Source organism: Anser cygnoides, chromosome 1, assembly GCF_040182565.1.
Source record: "Anser cygnoides isolate HZ-2024a breed goose chromosome 1, Taihu_goose_T2T_genome, whole genome shotgun sequence".
In the NCBI taxonomy this organism is placed as follows: domain Eukaryota; kingdom Metazoa; phylum Chordata; class Aves; order Anseriformes; family Anatidae; genus Anser; species Anser cygnoides.
Genome location: NC_089873.1, coordinates 129,469,469 through 129,489,063, shown reverse-complemented (window position 1 = coordinate 129,489,063; position 19,595 = coordinate 129,469,469).

The window sequence follows — 19,595 nt, the reverse complement described above, 5'->3', positions numbered from 1 at the left end:
GGAGTCCTGCGGGGCAGCTGATAACAATAATTTGTAATAAAGCGTACGCAAGCTTGATTTTTTTTGTTCTTGTTTTCCCTAATAATGCAAAATTAAATTTGTTAATTAAAACAGATGAAATCAAATAGGATTCTGGGGCTGCAAAAATACACGGATTATCCTGGCCTCGCATTTAGGATGATTATATTATTTGGCATGTATATAGTGCTTCAAAGCAGCATAGCAGTTAATCCTTACCCTACCACCCCTCTGAAGTGTGCTGCTATTCCTTAATTTGCAGCTGAGGATGCCCAAGCAAAGAGGTTAACGCCAGAATTATCCAAAGCCTGCACAGGGACAAGTGGCTCGCTGCGGGCTCCCACAGTAGAGGGATCTTCAAAAACTGGGAGATTATGGCAGAAGGCTGGGGGTGTCCTGAGCCTTGGCAGGGCAGAGGATTTGGGGGTGCAGAGCCAAAGCGGGGTGCAGGGCTTGGTTGGCATGCTCAGAGCCAGAGGCAGTTGGTGCGTCTTGTCATGGCAGCAGCACACATAGACGAGGTGCAAATTAAATCACACATCTGCCAGCTGTTGCCCTGCTTAGCATGTGGATGAGAAGCTCGTCCCAAAATTACTGTAATCCTGAATGCATGCGTGCTCTTTAGAACTCGGAAAAAAACAAAGCCAAACTAAAGAGTAGAGGAAAAAAAAAAACATTAAAAATTCCATTTCGACCAAGCAGGTCTCTGGTAGAATGCAGTTTCAGCTAAATATTTTGTGGGGTAATGTTGATATCAGTGTTGGCAGATGAGAAAGTATTTTAACCTTCCATCTCAGCTCGATTCCAGCTCTGGCCATTTGGACATTTTTGTGTTGCTGTTCTCATACACAAATGTACTTTGGTGTGCAAGTGAAAACAAAAAGGAAATTAAACACACCAAAACATGATGTCTTGGCAGCTCTAAAATTTATTTTGGAGGAGAGTTTCATTTTCTGGGGCACTGCAGCACGCTGGGCTCTGTGCTTGCACACAGTGCCGCTTCTCCCCCCACTCCCCCCACCCAGTGCTGCAGAGTCTCAAACTGCACAGCCCTGGTTCCTGACCAGATCTGGTGGAGATAACATGTGAGACTGCGGGCGTGCACAGGCTGGGGTTTACATTGGCTGTGGCCAGCTTTCTCGGCATGACTCACTCGCTGTAAAAGTCCCTTTCCGCGCTGCACCAGCGGAGCTGCAGCATCAGCTGCAGGAAGAAGCAAGCAGCGAGCAGGCTGCGAGCTGTCAGAGCCCACGCCGTGGTAAGCAGCCAGCCCAGACAATAAGGCTCACGTTTATCCTGTTATCGGGGAATAAAAGGTGAGCCTGAAACTGTACCTCTATAGCTAACCTGCAGTGAAGGCCCAGCAGCAGGGTGCCAGCCCTGAAAAGAGGGAGTTTGGCCACTTCAGCTGGAGATGCAAGCTGGTGATGTGTGACACTGCCCTCCCAAAGGGACCAGGCTGCCCGTTGCTGATGTACAGCATCCTACCCAGTGGGGCTGAGATGTGGGGCATCTTGCTTAAGGGGACGGCCATCAAGCAGCCCACGACGCAAGTTTGGGAGGAACACCATGAGGGGTTAGAAGAGGAAGGCTGCTGATAGCAAACAGAGCTGGTGAGGCTAGGCATGTCTCAGACACACCGGGAAGTGGCTCATGGCCTATGCCAGCCATAAAAGTAAAGGTTGTTAGGATCTTCTTGAAATTCTCCCCCAAAATACTTACCTCCATGAGACAATAAATTCTGCCAGCTCCAAAGGGCGAATGATGCAGGAAGCCATGAGGATGCCGAAAACAGATTACATCTTTTTTCCCTAAGAAAATCTTCAGGACATCTGGTGGACAGCTATAAAATTTTCCTATTTTACATTTTTATTACAGTTTGAGACTGTTAAGCTAAGCATCCCGTGCTTTAAAAAGAGCAAACTTCATGCCCAAAGTATATGGAAAATGAGAAGATCTACCAAGAAGTGTAGCTCTGTTTTGGTTAGTTGTCACTTGTAACTCAGTATGTTATAAATAATGGAAGAGGGAACACTGAAACACGAGCTCCAACAATTTTCACCAAGAATCCAACAAAGGAACAGACTATCGGTGTTGACAAGAATTGTTTGGTGGAGAATGATATTGCATATTGCTGAGCCTGTGAACATCAGCTTTACATAAACTCCTTCCATATGAGACGTTAATCAGGAAGGAGAGCTGAAGAATCTGAAAACAATCAACATTTCTCATTTCCAACCCCCAGTGTTTAGTATGGGGATTTTGCGGTATTCCTGTGTGTGGAAATGCAGGGATAGTCCGGGGTAGGCATGGACTCATCAGAAGTGGAGGAAACTTCTGAGAAAATAAACGTTGTAAACAGTCCCTGAGCTGAGAAATGTGCCCCACTGAGGCTGAACCAGCTGAAAGGGTTTTCTTGGGGTAGGAGCAGTGAAATAAATGCCTGAGCTAGAGCAAACCTGACCTGAAGGATCCCAGGACAGGTATTTCAGTGATAGAAATTAATAAAAGAAGGACTAGAAAGTGCCAGTGCATTTACCCTTGGAGGTTTTAAAGCATAAACACATGGGGGAAGCCAGCAGCAAAAAAGGCAGAGCTGCAGATGTATTCATGTAGTTGAGATAAACAGGGATTGCTACAGTTTCTACAAATTAACTTTTTGTAATAACTGAAAGCATTCGCAGGGTTAATGTAATAGCTATAAGCAAAACATATATAAAAATACTCACATGAATATATTTCATAGGCATATGAGTATATATGAAAATATATAAGTATGGTTTGCATATTTTTTGGACCAGAATTTGGAATGGAAGAGTAAGTTTCCAAAACGTAAGCAATTACATGTGGCAGTTTCTAAGCAAGACTTCAGGTTTGCATTTTGAAATGACACTTTCATTTTCATAAATGCAAAATGTATTTTGGAAAAAAAAAAAAAAAAAGAAATAAGGACTGGGAGCGTGTTGCCCTATTTACCTTTGTATAGAGATCTAGCGGCGGAATACAGTTTGATTGAAAAATATATGCTGTTCCCAAGGGAACTGCCGCTTGAAAGGACTCACTAGCAGTGATTAGGCTGATCACAGAGCAAATGATCATTTGCTCTCAGCTTATGCTGGTATAAAGCCAGAGAAAGTCAACTGGCTTGAAGAACCTGTGCTATGGTCACTCTGCAAGCGTCTCCTCCTTGGGTAAAAGGGACCCAAACCAAATCTCTGCGACCAGAGCATCGTCCTCAGCCCAAAGCAGCACCTGGTGGAACATGGGGCCCCTCGCCTGGTGGGGTTCCCCTGGGGCAGGAGGGGACGTGCTGCCACGGGGACGTAGGTCCTCAGGAGGAATCATGCTGCTTGTTTCCAAGTGGGAATGCTCGCCGGGGAGAGGGGTGCTCATGGAGGCCACTGGGACAACTAGGAGCCTGCAGAGATGCCGATGGTTTGTTTCCAAAGCCAAGCGCTGACTGCTCCCAGCGGGGGATGTCAGGAGGCGTCTAGAAGCAAGGCTGCGGGTTGGTGGGGCGACTCCGGGGTGAGGACCAGCAGCACAAACATGCCAGCCGCAGTGCTCAGTGCAAAGAGGCCAGCTCAGCTGCTGCCTCGTGAGGAGCTCCTGCCATTCCCACTCACACCAGCCTGATTCCTCATGCTGCGAGGGGCTTCCCCCGCCGCTTGCCCCCAGCCCTCCCCCCTGGGGCTGGGGCTGCCCTCTGCTTGCAGCTCTAGGAGAGGGTCAGGCCTTCAGCACGCACAATTAGAGAACACACGGCTACGAGCGGCGCTCCAGATTATCTATACATTTTTAATGTCCATTTTTTCCCTTCTCTAAATGCTCTCGGGGGACATTTGTGTGTGTGTGTCTGTTTTTTTAACTACATTTTTTTTTTCCTGAGAAATGGATCTGAAAGATTAATGCAAAGCCAAGCGATTTCTTTCACTTAAACAAAGTCGTTCACATATAAACCTTCACTCCCCACCTACTCCGGAGGGGCGAGTATTTATACATTGAATTCTCCAGGAATACCACGACTCCAGCGTGCCTACTGCTCACCAGAAATACAAATGCAGCACATATTTTTTTCAAATAACACCATGTATTTGCAGCATTAAGGTACTTGAAGCTAGAACAATCCCAGAATCGGCATGTTTAATCCCCCAAGTAAGCACAGCCACAGCCACTTGGGAGAGATGCAAGTGTCTGTGCTCTGCACGATGAGGCTTGGGAGCAGAAGGAGAAGAGAAAACCCCACAGTAGTTGCCCAGCTTCCATCTCCAAATCCTGGGGCTGTCACCACGTACCTCCCACCGCGGTCTTTCTGATCGTGCACGGCCACAAAGATGTGCCACGTGCCTCCGACACAGGTCTTGGCAATTTTGCTGCATACCACCTACTTTCTCCTCCCAGAAGTCTAAACTAAGTTTTCCTTTCCTTGACCCTTGGCCAACACTCACTGTCCTACCATAAATAATCCCCACCTTTGTTTAAACTGTTAAACTGTAGGTATTTATTGCCTGTCATCGTATTCCCCCGGACTTTTCCTCTCACTGCTAAATATGCCGGTGATCTGCAGTCCCTCTTCACCAGTCTTACCCTCCTGTCCGTCCTTCCTCCCACCCATCCCTCCCGACCTGGCCCCACAGGCAGGGCACAGGCAATGCTCATCCCACCCCAGGTGTAGCCTACAACGTCCCCTACAAGGCTGTCTTTGGGGAACAAAGAAGAGAATCGAATGAATTCTCTCCTTGACTGCTTTTGAGCGGGTTTGTTTCGATGGCTTGGTTGATTTTTTGGGTCTGCTTGAAGCGAATGGACCGGCAAAGGAGAAACCACAAAGGGTGTCTGAAGAAGCAATGCGTGGTTCGGCCAATTTGCAGGGAAGTCAACCCTGTCCCTCGAAGGACGGAGAAGGACAGGCGCTGCAGCGGGCCGGCTCACAGAGACCACCGGATTGTCACCATTTTCACTTGATGAGGAGCAACTGATCCCAGGCAGCCCTGCTCCCAAACAATGCTATTATACCCAGGCTGCAGGACAGTCAAATTTCATTATCCTTTCTGCAAAACATATGGAGGAAACAAAATATTGGAGGATACTCCAGTGACAGCTAATGACATTACTGAAATTACTATAAATATCATCTTTAATCTAATCAAAAACAGTATATCAAAGGCATTAAAGCTGCAGATGCTTACTGTGCCAGGGGGGAGCCAAATGAAGCCTTACAGATGTGTCATACTGTGAAGTTGTATTTGCATAATAGAAAATGAATGCTGGTTGCATCTCGGGTTTCTGCTGCTTTTTAAACAGGGGGGGGATGTGGACATTACATTTAGCGAAGATCTTTTTAGGTAGCCTAAGGTTCAGGCAGACAAAGACAAACAAAAATATAAATCAGCTGCAGGCCTGACAAAAAAATAAAGAAATCCCAATGAATGGACACTTTACCCCTTGCTAATTATTACCTGGACTGCTCTATCATGTATTTAATTAGCATCATTTCTCTTGAAAGCACATTTTGCTGAACTTATGCTGACTGTGGGGTGAGAACCACCAAAGTAACATCAATCAGTTAATTAACTGGTTAGCACGTTTCTTTCTTTCTTAATTCCTGATGTTGATTTTCAGTTAGCTGCTTTTAGGGTCTGAATTTTCAGGAGTTTTTTTTCTGGGCAACTGGAGGGAGTGATGTGTGAGAGGGGCCCTATCGACATGACCTTTGTGATATTATCTTGTGATTGGAGAGAGAGGATGCTTCTGTGTCCTTGCAGGGTCTCTAGCACCACGACGAACACTTCTGGGAAATAAGATAACAGGTGTACTTTTATTAAATGCAGACAGAATCCTGCTTACTGCTGGAAAAATGAACGGGGACAGCTCGCCTCCCACTGCTGTGCTCAGATTTCCCCTGCGGTGCTGAAAGATGCTCCTGGACTTTGGCACAGCGTTACTTCCTGAGCCTGGATATTTCCAAAATGGAAGAGCTACAACAACTTCAGGCTTCTGGGATCTTGTACCGTGACACATTGACCAACCTAGCTGACCTTACTGGAGGTTGCTGCCTCTTCCTCTGTTTGGCCACCCCTGCTGAGCACTGCCTCCCTCCAAAGAGTGCGTAAACCTCGGCCATGTCCTTGATGGAGCCACTCTGGCTTTGGTCTTGCTCCAAGGTCCTCTTTGGTGGGATGAGAATAGCTCTTGTTTCTGGTAAAGCATCCTCAGGTGGAACACCAGTAAGGGCGTAAAGGAGCAGCCAAGTGTCCCCCAGCCACCCCATGCAGCTGGGCTAGGTGGAAGGTACGGAAGCAAGCATGGGGACAGCAGCTGTGTGCCTTGTCTCGCCCCAGTCAGCTCTCTGGAAGGATTTAGGGTTGTCCTAAACAGCCAATGCTGGGAATATGTGTTGTCACAGTTAAGGCAGAGAAGGGTGAAACGCTCCCGGTAGCTCAGTGGAGGTGCAGGGGTCACCCCAGTCACAGCACTGCACTGGGAAGGACAGCAGAGCTCTGTCCTCGTCTGGTGGCTGAAGCTGGGTTTCACTAGAGTGCACATGGGATTTTACCTGGCACGGGGCCCACATGTGGTCCCTACTGGAGAAAATGGATTTTGCCCTAAAAGATTATCTGCCTGGATTTATTTATGCTGTGATTTGCATGAAGATATTCATTTTAAAATTAGTCCCCTGAAAGCACCGGAAAAAGAAAGAGGTTGACTGGAAAAAGGATTTCTGTTCAGCCTTAATTTAAAGTGGAAAATAATGTTTGTACTGCTGCATGCCAAATATATTAGAAGGATTTGAGATCACAGTGCAGAGTAGGTTAATGGTGGTTTCATAATCTAATCTGCTGTTGAATTCTGATTTTAGCAACCATCTCCCCTCCCCTGGCTTAGAAGGTCTTTGCATTTCCCTAAACTCCAGCAGATCCAGGGAGCTCTGAGTTGAGAGCTCGGTGGTTTCGGCTCGCTGTGCTGCTAAGCGCTGAGGCTTAAGCTCAGCGAACAATTTCTGCTGCAATTACCCCCAAAACTCTCCAGATCTTCAGGGCAGCAACCAAACCCCTCGCACGGCTTTGCACCCCAGCCCCTGGGCTGCTGCCTGCAAGCTGCCATGTGTGCTGCTGCTTCTGTCCTGCCTCCCACCAGCAGCACCCACCCTCTTCCCACATATCTCCCCTGGGCACGCCAGCGATAGCACCGTGAAGCACAGCTCATTTTCTCCACCTTCAGCAGTGTCATAACACAAAAAAGACAAGTCCTAGAAACGTGCGCCAAATTGCATGGCTCTCCGGAGCATCCCCTTCTCCCTGGAGCACAGGGTGGGAGCAGGCAGGGGGTTCTCGGTGCCCGCTTGCCCAGGGAGGACAGCAAGCAGAGAGGGTGATGTGCTAGTGGGGACCTCAGAGGGCCACGGGCCACCCAAACCCTCGGTGGGTTAGCCCAGCCCGGCATCAAGGCCTGCAAGCTGGTTTTCCTGCACGTCTCAAGGGGAAGCTGAGCACGCCGAGCTCCCTTTTGAGCCAAGCTGTTGTGTGCTGTATTGGGTTTTTCCAGCTGCGTCAAAGGACGCCAGTGACTGTGCCTTTCAAAGGACCCTTTTAACTCCTCTCCACCGACAACATTGAGAGACACAACGTGGATTCAGTACTTCGATGTTTCTGGGGCAAGGCTGGGGAAAGCAGAGGGCAATGTCCAACTGCTGGAAGGGAATATTTAGGGAAGATGGAGAAGCAGAAGCAGCCAGCAACTGGTACGCCTAACCTACAAATGTCAGCAGCATTACAGAGCGAGGCGGGCTAAAAATAACCTCCAATTGTCTCCCAGCTATTCCAGCAGCAGCACAGTGAAAGCGCAAGGGCTTGAGAAAAATCACCAGCGGGGGGAAGAAGGATTCTGCATGTGGCTTTTTTTAAAGGCCTCCACTTTCAGAAATTTCCGATTAAAATGGGAAGCAAATGCCAGGCTCTCCGAGGTTTACATGCAAGTTAGGCTTGTTTAGTTGTATTTACCCTATTTATTTTACCTCTGAAAGGCAGCACAGGCTGGATTCCAGCTACTGCCTGGCATGCTGGAAGTGTAAAACATGGGTATCTCTGCAGAATCGCATGAGAATATACTCCCCGGTTCAGGCTTTCTAGACTCAATACTTTAGATAAGAGTACTGAATACCCCCCCGTATAATTTACATGCTTTCTTTTTGAGTAGTCTCCCAGCTCGTTTACACCCTCCAACCAATCCTTTCTCTTTTCAGTGATCACTGAAACTCAGTCTATGGCAGCACTATATTAATTCATAATAATATTTCAGAATCATTTTTAAAGCACGATCCAGAAATGTGTACATGCTTTCATTATCTCCCCGTCTGAAGCCCTTGCTCTACAGAAGGTGCATAAAGGCTCCAGATGCAGCACGAGCCAGAATAATGCCATCGCTGCTCCATCCCTATGCGCTGACATTTGATATGGCAAACCAGCCAAGCCAAAAGGAGAGGACCTGGCACACACAACATTTCGAACAAACTAGTAAAAACGCTTTTGAAAGACATGAAAACTAAATACCTCTCCAATAACATACAGGATTGATGCTTACCTACAAATGTTCCTGAGATGGAACATGCTGCTGGAGAATAGGGGAGCTATTTTTTTCCATCACTACTGCAGAATTATCTGGTTTAAGGTCTTAATCCCAGCTGGGAATAATGACACTAATGGTTCCCTCCCCTCTGGAGTGGGAGATTTTCCAAAAGCTGAAGTTTTAAACAATTAAGCCTGGGAAGCATCATTTCTGGACCTACAACATTACTCCTCCACTTTGTTATATTCCTCCTTTCTACTCTGTGAGTGGGGGGGAAAAAAAACAAAAACAAAAAAACACCAGTGTGGTTCATGATATATGGTTCCAACTTCTCTGGACCCCAGGCGTATATGCATTGCCACAGCAAAAGCAGAGCAAGAAGGGCCAAGTGTGCCTGCAGCCTGGGAGCTGCTGCTGCTGGCGCTGCTGCTCAGGAAAGGTCAGCTGGAGAGGTGCAGGAGCATGTGATGGTGTGGAGGTGCCAAGGGGGGATGCTGCACTGCAGGTGGGATGGTGGCAGGGGCTGGTGTCCCTCCAGGGCCAGTTCCTCAGCTGGTGTGGAGTCATGATAACTGCAATGAGCTTGCACCGGTGGTGATACCAGTCTCTGTCCCTCTAACACCACCTGGGCAGGTCAGGTAAGGAGGATGTGAATGACAATAAGAGGCACATAAGGGTCTCTTCCTCATGGGGAGGTGCTGGTAGGTACCTTCATAAATTTATCTTTACCAGGATTGTATCACATTTTAATGCACCACGGCAGCATGCTTAATGCATCCAAGTCTGGCAATGCAAGGACAATGCAGAACGGGTGGCAATAAATCACGCATACGGGCACATTGGACAGAAGCGTCACAGAGCACTATGAAGCTGTTAATCAGGCGTTTGAATCCCACCTGGATTCACTGGGATCAGCCTCAAGATGGGCTCACACCATGGGAGCAGAGCTAGACTTCAGCAGACCACCAGCTTTGGGCTTCAACCATTTAATAATTCTGTCTTGCAGGAGCTCCATATGTGGCTCGAACACACCAGATGGCCCCAAGTATACAGAGTCCTGAATGCTCCAGCACCTCTCCCACCCCGCGAAGCCACTGAACAACAGGCACATAGTAAACACAGGACTGAATCCCCTCAGACACGAGCTAGTTATGGCAACGTTGAGTGCTCTCAGTTCAAGAGATCGGTCCTCCAGCTTGTGTGGCAAATGGATTTGTTTTATTCACTTACGCCCACTTCCCCAGTTCATTTAAATTACACCTCCCTGGGAACGCTGATGGCAGGAGGCTTCGGTGACCGAGAGCCAGAGCTGTTTGTATTTACATCATTGGTCCGAATCCAACAGAGACTGATAGGGAAAGAAAATATTAGCCATCTGCCCAACGCTTGATAGCCTTTCCAGCAATAAAGCCAAGAATGGATTAGAGACGGAGGCTGTCTGAATCTGCCTTGCTAGGGCCAGCTTTCCAGTTTGGAGAGGGGCGGCCTTGCTGAAAGGAGCCGTCGGCCTCTTGCCACCCTTAGCACCCGCTGTCAGGGAGCTCCGGCACTGCCCCTTGACAGCTTTCGCCAGCACCAACTTGTTACAAAAATTGAAGGAAAAATACCGAAGAGGGGGAAATGTCTGTGTATGATCCACTGCTCTTTCTCGCGATGTATCACGCTGTTTATGACCTGGCAGATGCCATGCAATGTCCAGCTTACAGCGGCGCAGTTGGAAGGTAGGCCTTGCCTGTTACTATATTACTGTAATGTTCTTCCTTGCCAAAACAGAGGCCTGTATTTTAATACTTCCTACTAGCAATTGCATTTTACCGCATACTAAAATCCCTCAGCTGTAAAGATAATACTTGGCGCAGTTTATAGCCTTGGAGGTGTGGGTAGTTCACACACTCAATCTGTCAGCTCCGGCAGTGGAGGCACAGGAGGCAGAAGGCTGCTGCCTCCGTTCGCATGGCATTGCTCCCCTTCAAGGCCTCAGATACAGCTGCCTCACCGGCTGGGATCCTTCTGGGGATAACCAGCTACCTTCGAGTCGGCTGCCAGGGATGAGAGACCAGTGGGGCCACATCTCACCACTTAAAACCTCTCCCCTTGGTCTGACTAAGTATAATGCCTCAAGCCTGATGCAGAGGGTGGGCATGTCTGAGAACGGAGAGGTGCTCTGCATCCTCTGGAAGGTGCTGGGCTCACAGCAGAACCCAGCAGAGGGGCTGGATGAGGAGAAGATGGTGTTCCTGCACCTGGATGGATGGCGTGGCCCACCTCCTTGACTTGGCTGGAGACCACGCTGCTCACCTGGGAAGCTGCAGGAGCTAGAGGAAGGGCAGCATGGCCTGTATGGGCCGGGGGGTTGGTCCCTTTTCTCCCTCGACATATATCCATGTCTACATGTGTGCTGGGACAAGTCCAGCCCTTTGCAACCTGCAGATAAAGTGTATGGAAGGAGATGTGGAACCAACCGACTGTTTGACGGCACTTGCAAGCAAAGCAAATGGTAGCGGCTGTCGGGTGGCGATGTGTCCGTCTCTGCTCGGCCAAGCTGCTGTCCCGCAGCAAGCAACATCGTCTGCTTTTTTCATGCCGTTCTCGTGGCACAACATTCGTGCTGCCTTGCTTCCATTGTGTGTCCCCGAGTGAAAGGAGACAAACACACAAACGATGGACTTGCATTGTACCAGCTACCCTTTATCATGCACAGCAGCAATAAATGCACGGAGAAGTAACATGCCTCAGGACAATTTGGGCGCTGTGCAAAGGTCACTCTCTTCAGACCCTAATTGCTCAGCAAAAGTGACATTTAAATTGTATATCATTAAAATCAAAACAAATTTATTTACCCCCCTCCTTTATTGGGATCGTTTTTGCATACATCACACGTTTGATATATTGCATGTTATTGAGGTCAGAATGTGTTTGCATCATAAAATGATGTCGTGTGGAATCACGATGACATGGGGTACCAGGCGCTGAGTATTACTCAGTTACTGGCTCCCTGAGCTTTGTAGGATGGTATGGTGGCTGATGTAGGAAGGACAGGTAATACTGCAAGTAAAGGGGGCAAATAATACGGTGAACTCTTCTGCACAGTAAAAAGTACGTATATATAACAACATGCATGTGCATCTGAGTCAATTCAGAACCATTTCTTCAGTGCTAGCATTGACATACATGTGTGTATTTGTATATATCTATATATCTTCCTTTCTGGCTCAGAAGACAGCATTCAAGGCAAAATCTTCCATGCATTAAAAATAACATTATTTTCTAGGAACCGGATAGGCTGCTCATCTAACACGTCTAATGGGCATTTTCTCTCTTGCCTGCCATTAGACTTCAAACACTGCATTTTAGCTTCATCAGCCATAAAACTACCCTCACCATGACAGTTGCTATCAGAGCACCTCCGTGTTGCCATTTGCTGTAATACGACTAGTTGAAGGCAGACAAGCTAAAAGCAAGTTTAAATGACAGAATTATCTCAGGTATCCTCAGTGTCCTCTGTTTCACTTACGTGCTTTCATTTCTCTTGTTCACCTCGTTTTTACTTACCTTTCTAATGTACTTCAGGACACTTGCAGTTGTGTGCCATATAAGAGAGGCTGAAGGAGATCGAGCCTGTCTTCCTAACTGAAGATGAAAAAAATCCAACCACGTGCTTCTCCACGTGTTTAGCCCCCTTCTTCTACACAGAGGCTGTGGAGGACCAAGGAATTATATGCTCTCCTAAAGCATGCGGAAAATGTTTATTTGCTGTTTTACAAGGCCTGAACCAAAGCCTACTGGCCTCTTTCCAGTCCATTGAATTTTTTTTATTTTTCTTTCTTTTTTTTTCTTTCTTTCTTTTTTTTTTTTTTTAAATTATTATTAAAGCTGGGAGAATGCTTTTGGTGAATAACGAATTTGTCAAAAAATGCAGTGTTGAAGAAGCAACTTGCAGAATTGAGTCAAATGTGGTAAACAGATTTAGCTGGGAAAGAAAGAGAAAACATTCATAAAAACTGAGACAGTGTTTTTCTTTGGAAATGATATATTTGTTTCACGTGTGATATCTTTTTAACAGCTACAAAAAGGGGTCTAGATTGATTAGACTCTGTAGTCAAATCATTTATTTATTTATTTATTTGTTTGTTTGTTTCAGACTGGCCACTAAACCACTGCACTATATATGAGTTTCTTACTGCTTTCCAACCCATCTTCTCTGTTCATATCACTTTTGCTTGCTTCTGGCTGTCTTCATAATTTTCAGTGCTCCACCCCAGCACTTACTCGGCTGAACAGACTATAAACTACTAATCTCCAAATTTATTGCAAGCAAAAGATGCCACGATTGGCTGGCAGCAACCCCATACATTATAGGTTATGCAAAATATCCTACGACAGTTGTTAGCAAACACCGGTGGGTTGCTGTGCTTTCATATATTGATCTGAAAACTCACTATAGGGAAGACTAGAGGTAAAATCTGTAACCCGTGGGAGATTTGCCAATAGGCCAAAGTATTGGTTCCTCTTCCCCATGTATAGGGAACCGTGAAGAAACAAAATGGACTATGGTATATCATCGATAATGGACCCTTCAAAGCGTAACCCTCCAATCCTTCAGTGTTGCCACCCACTGAACCTCCAGTACAGTGCTCCATGCCTCTGTGGTTGATCGGGATTCCCTCTGATGAAAGCAACTCAGGTCAGCGAGGGCTGCATTTTCCCTGCAGCGAGCAAGCCTTGGAGCTGCCTGCCTGGGTGGTTTCAACTGACTGCAGCTGGCTTCTCCTCTGGCGGCTTGCTCTCCACCAGGTTGCTGCTGGAAAGCCTGTTGGGTCTGTTTGACCTACTTGCCTCCTGCCTAGTGCCCTTCTGAGCTGCCTCATTTCCTCCCTGCAAGTGTCACAGAGGCAGCCTGAAACATATCCATTGTGCTTCCAAGGACTTCCCACCTATTTTATCTATCATTAAAACTTAATGCAGACTTCCTTTCAGAAATAAAATAAAATAATAGGGACAGAACACTCCTTTTCCTTTAATGATGCTGTCTGATTTTACCAACCATGCCCAGACACTAGGTTTCACAGCTATGAATCAGGAACTCAAATGCCCATACCAAACATGCATGGGAGTTTCCCTGGAACATTGCTCTTTCTTCCTTTCTTTCTTCTTCTTTTTTTTTCCTGCACAGCAGGAGTGAATAGCATAATAGTGGATATTGGAAATAAACTCTTGAGCAGTGGAAGGGCCATCGTTAGCACTGACAAAAGCAGCTTTTGAGGCTGAGCCAAGATCAAATAAATGAGAACTGGTAGGAGAAGCTGTCGTGTTTATGAACAGTTTATGAATGTGAGGTTCAAGTTACCACTTTTTTTGAATCAATTAACTTTTGTGATCCTCTGTATAGATGGGCCCAAGCTGAGGGTTTCCCTTTGAGTTAAGCAGAGATACCTTTGTCCTGAATTGTTAATTAATTCTCGTTGGGTGGAGCAAGAGGCTTCCCCTAATTTAATTCCGAACTGTTTAATTGCAGTCCTCACTGCCATTCCCCCCCCCCCTCTTTCAAAGCACTTCCACGCTCAGACTTCGACTTCCCCACTGAAAGCACCTGACGTGCCAACCCCACCCCAGCAGGACAGGGACAAACTTATCATCTGAAAACACCGGAGGAAAGATCTGGACTGCTCTTTTGAAAGGGAGATTTGTCATGACATACCTGCCTCCAGAGCCAAAATGCGCACTGACCACAAGGACCCTACTTTCACCTTCATCCATGGAAGAATTTAATTAATCTTTCCATATTGGCAGCTGAACAACATTTCCTGAAGAGAAAAATAAACGTTAATTTCCAGAGGTAATTAACAGGCAGTGAATGAGACTAAAGGGCTTTCATCAAAATTACCAATCAGCTCAAATTTGAAGAGATTCTCTCCTCCTCATTGCTTCTTCATCTCATTCAGCCAGTCCTGCTGAATTAGTGCCTAATAGAGTCTCAGACATATTCATATCCTGTCAAATTCCCATCCTCCCAAGGAACTGTCCCTTTCAAATGGTAATACAGAGGGCGGATGATGTGCTCTCGTTGCTATTTTGGATTTAGCAGCTGGCTGCTTGCTCCAGCGGTAGCTGTGGAAACTTAAATACGGGATGTGCGTGTGGATACGTGTATGTGTAAACACCTACTCTTCTGCAAATTATACCCTGTATCTCAAATGGCATTCTCTTAATAGCTCCTTGCAAGCTAATTCACTTTTTATAGACCACCCCGCCTGCAGGAGGAGAAAGCGCAACAGCTTTACAACAGCCAGGGGCAGCTTCTCAGCCCCCGGCTCCGTTTGGCAGCTCTTCTCTCAAACAAGTTCCTGCTCAGCAGATGACCATGGCTCTCATCCGTCCTGGAGCGCCGGTGGCCCTCACCAAGACGAGTTTAGGGAAGGCTCTCTTCAGGCCATCCTCCCCTTAGCCAGCTGCAGCACAGCTCCGGAGGGCTACTCATTACTGCACGGATGGCTCCAGATCTTCCCAACGCAGCTCAACACACATCCAGCGGGGTGCCTCGGGGTGGCTGGTCTCGGGATGGGTCTCCATGGAGAGAAAGTGCAAGTCCTCCCATGTCAACGCAACATAAATGGTTGCCTCCTTCTGCTTTGTTAAATAAGTTGGGTCTGTGCCAATGAACCATGGGCCTTGTAGGGAGATTTCCACCACCTTCAGCTGGCCCTGGCCCTATCATCTGGAAATCCTGGGGGATCCCGTAGGGACAACAAGCAAGCAGAATTTTTATTGAAATCTTTCTGTGTTCCTTACCAGGGCCCGTCTGGAGACAGCACTAGGTGGGCACTGAGCATGACCTCTGTTAACAATATACACTACATGAAAGCTAATAATTCTGGATAAAGCATATTCAAAATTGGATGCTGGAAGCAAAACTAATGCATTATTCACTGCTTGTTGGGAATACAAGAACACAGAGATAGACATCTGAGCCTTGGGCCTTTTCTGAGATGTACTGTACACTGGCTTAGCGTGCTTATGGCATTACAGTGACTCTCACCGCTATAGATCTTTCATTACTAATATTATTTAAAATCTTACCTTGTGATCAAATAAAAACAAAAATGTATGCGTATTCAACTTTGCTTTCAAACTGTATACAGTGTTGAGAGAGGTTTCGAATGCTGTATTCATTTCCTTGTTGTAAAATGTGCCTTTCCTCTACCTTTAAATTAAATCAGACAAATATTTGGTGAAATCCGTTGGGTGAAAAAGTGCAGAAATTAACGATTTCTTGGTAGGTAACAGAAGACAATCCTGAACAGAGTTGTCAGACCACCTTCAACACAAAATGCAGACCCTGCTAATATAGTGCGTCTCAAACACAAAGACTACAAAAGAAGGACAAAAAACATGTTATTTTTACTTGCTCAAGATATGTGAATAAAACTCTTTGTAGAGCACTTCAGCAGTCATTGCAACAGCAGCACTGTAGAAAACTGGATTGGGATTCACCTAATTGTATGTAGACTGCCTGCACTATTGATACCTGACTCTGAACTAAGCACCCTCTGGCCATTTTGTGGTCAACAGAGAAACACAGACACTTGGGGGAGTGATTTATCTCTTCCTAAAGTAGATGTCTAAGAAAGGTCAAATGAATTGCATCCTAAAAGCGCCTATTTCTCTCCACTGACCATAAAGGTTGAAAAGAGTGGCTAGCTCAGATGGAAATTAATACGTTGTAGGCATGAAAGCCTGTGGGTTGGTGAGGAGGTGGGGGATGTTAAAGTGCACCCCTATAGCCCTATTGGCCAGCAAAAAAAGTCTGCAGAGACCTCTTCCTCCTCTTCCCGAAAGACAGACTTCCAGGTTTTTCATCAGATGAGAATTTTTTTGGCTGAGGTGTTTTGCTGTACATCAGCTGAGATGGTACCATATACCCAGACCTGCCCCATGGCATCATGTAGGACAAATAGGCAAACTTATTTTGTAGTTGCCAGTACAGAGAAGAACGTCGCACAGTTTGGGCACCAGCAGTTCCAGCAAACAAGCTGGACTTACAGCACTGGTTGCAGAAGCAGCTTGGCTGGATCCCAGTGATAGTTTTACAAGGTATGTCTTGTCATCGGTGATAGTTTTACAAGGTATGTCTTGTCAAAACGGTTTTGAGGCCAAGAACTGATCCTGGCTGGTCTTGAAGTGAGACTGCACACTGGCTTCAGTAGCAAATCTTTTATGGGGTAAATTCTCTTTATGATTTTACCAGCATCTCTTGGGGTATTGATGTAGGACCCACCTTTCCCCTGCTGGAAAATGGATCAAACTATAAAAGTAGCATAATTATTTATTACTTTTACCCAAAATTCTCACTTGTCATTACGTTCTCTGTGGTGTATCCCTTTAAAAAGCCACAGACTTACCTGTGACATCCTTGATCAGCAATAATTGCTTGATCCTGAAGCAATAATTGCTTTCAGGATAATCAAATTACAGTATGATTTCTAATGAACACTCATACATTTAATTGAAAGGAGAAATAATTGCGAGGAGCATTACCTGAACTTGCTGTGCTTGATTTCAATATTATTGAGTTTATATTTTTCTTTGTTTGATCCCCATAAACAATGGTTAAGAAGCCAGCACTTCAGTTTCAGATGACCTCAGAAAAAGTCAATTTGTAAGAGTAAAAGCAAAAGCAAAATACTTTCAGATCCATTATCATGTGCTCTTGTTATAAAGTAATCAAAAAAATAAAGCTACGTCAGGCTGACAATCACTCTCATAGTAGGTACTACGGTCACATTACAAGCAACAAAGCTGAGCTTGGTGATTTGTTATAATGTCACTAAAACCTCTTGATATATTTAGCAAGTGGTAATGGTAAAGGTTATAATTCCTTTGAGGGGCAATAGTGATGAAATAAACCACGGGGGTCAAGTGGATTATGACCTCATGAAAACTCAAATAATGGAGATGGAGCTTTATAAACTTCCTTATAATAGATAATGCCTTAAACAATTCTGAAGCTGCTCAGTGCTCAATTCAGACTTGCCACAGGCTTCCTACTGTCTATATATTATTAGAGGAAAACTGAAAATTACTTCTGTCAGTACAAACCTTCCTTGCAGCTGCTCTGAATTCCCATTTCGTGTATGACAAGCACCCTTGCAGTGCTCTGGAAGTTCACAACAGACAGCGCAGATGCGCCGGTCTACCAGTTCTCCCTACCTCCCACTTACAGCGTGGGTGCTCATACTGAATTTGTGAATCCAATTTTAAGCTTGCAATGCATCCTGGACTGTTACATTAATAACCACACCTGGCAGCATTTATTTTGCTACTGCACAGCATTGTCACGGGATCAAAGCACTGCTACGAGATGGAGAAACGGGAAGATGAATGGTACAGCTGACTGTTTTACATGCTTCGCAAAAGGAAACGGTGATAGCCCATTGGTATGCTTATTAGCACAGGCAATACATAAAGTTCACGCCAAGTCACTCTACATTTCTCTTAACCACCTGACTTGCAAGGAAGCTCACACCGAGGTTCACGAGTGCCCCTTGCCAGAGCTCCTGCTGAGATTCAGTACGGCAGGTGGAGGAACCTGACAGGCAAACGGTGACTGTCCTTATGTAGCTGAGTAGGTTTTACTGCCTGAATGCTGTGAAAACAGCAAAGGGGATCATTCCCCTACAGAATTACGTCCGGGGTCCCTTGACTAAGTCATGCACATGCGGTTTGGGCTCCTTCATCAGCCTACCCGTATGCCAACCTACCTTGTCAGAGCAACATCTTCTCTGGAGAAATTGCACAGGTAAAGCAGACATGCTGAGTTGTACCTGTTGACATTTATAAGCAAATTAATAACAAAATGTTTTCTCAGAAGCAGAGGGAAGCATTTGAGGCTGTGCTATCTCAACTTGAAAAGCAGGGCAGAAGAGGGGGAGACAGGAAGCTGGCACAGTGCTTACCCACTTGTGTAGCAGCATCGGTGCTGGCAGGCCTGTGAGAGCATCAGTCCGAGACGTGAACGGGGCAATCAGCCAGCATCGACAGGGGCATTTTTGATTGATTTTAAATTAAGGTCACTGTCCCCAGGCCACGGCTAGATTTGATTATTTCTGTCACGTTTTGGAAGGGTGAGAGAAACTTGTCTGCAGCCATCTCTTTGGTGACTTGATGTATAATGATGGTTTTTCCACGAAGTTTTGACGCATCCAACTTCCACAGCGTGCCGTGCATTGGTGCAGCGCTGCCACTCTCCCGCTGAGATGAGTCTCCTACGAGAGCTGGATTATGGGCAACAGGTTTACACTAGGAGGAGCTTATGGCTTCAGCACCAACAGCACCTCTCCACTCTTCCTCGGGAGTGTGAGACAACAGACCTGTGATTTTGTACCTGTGTGTGTTCTGTTCTGTGGGTGATGCTGTGCATAATGATGGTGTTTAACCATCAGGAAGCTTCCAGCTTCCTTCCCAGGTCTTGATGGAAAGGCTGTACCTAATCCAGGCACCGTGTGATAGCTGACAAGCCCCAGACACTTACTGCTCTGCTCTTCCAAACAAGAACCCCTCTGAAATGCAGCTGTTTAACACTGGTTTTATTATTCAGCCCATGGGGTTGTGATCAGTTTTGGGCCCCTCACTACAAGAAGGACATGGACGTGCTCGAGCGAGTCCAGAGAAGGGCAATGAAGCCGGTGAGGGGTCTGGAGAACAAGGCTTACGAGGAGCGGCTGAGGGAGCTGGGCTTGTTCAGCCTGGAGAAGAGGAGGCTCAGGGGCGACCTTATCGCTCTCTATAGGTACCTTAAAGGAGGCTGTAGCGAGGTGGGGGTTGGTCTGTTCTCCCACGTGCCTGGTGACAGGACGAGGGGGAATGGGCTAAAGTTGCGCCAGGCGAGGTTTAGGTTGGATACCAGGAAGAGTTTCTTTACTGAAAGGGTTGTTAGGCATTGGAATGGGCTGCCCAGGGAGGTGGTTGGGTCACCATCCCTGGAGGTCTTTAAAAGACGTTTAGATGTAGAGCTT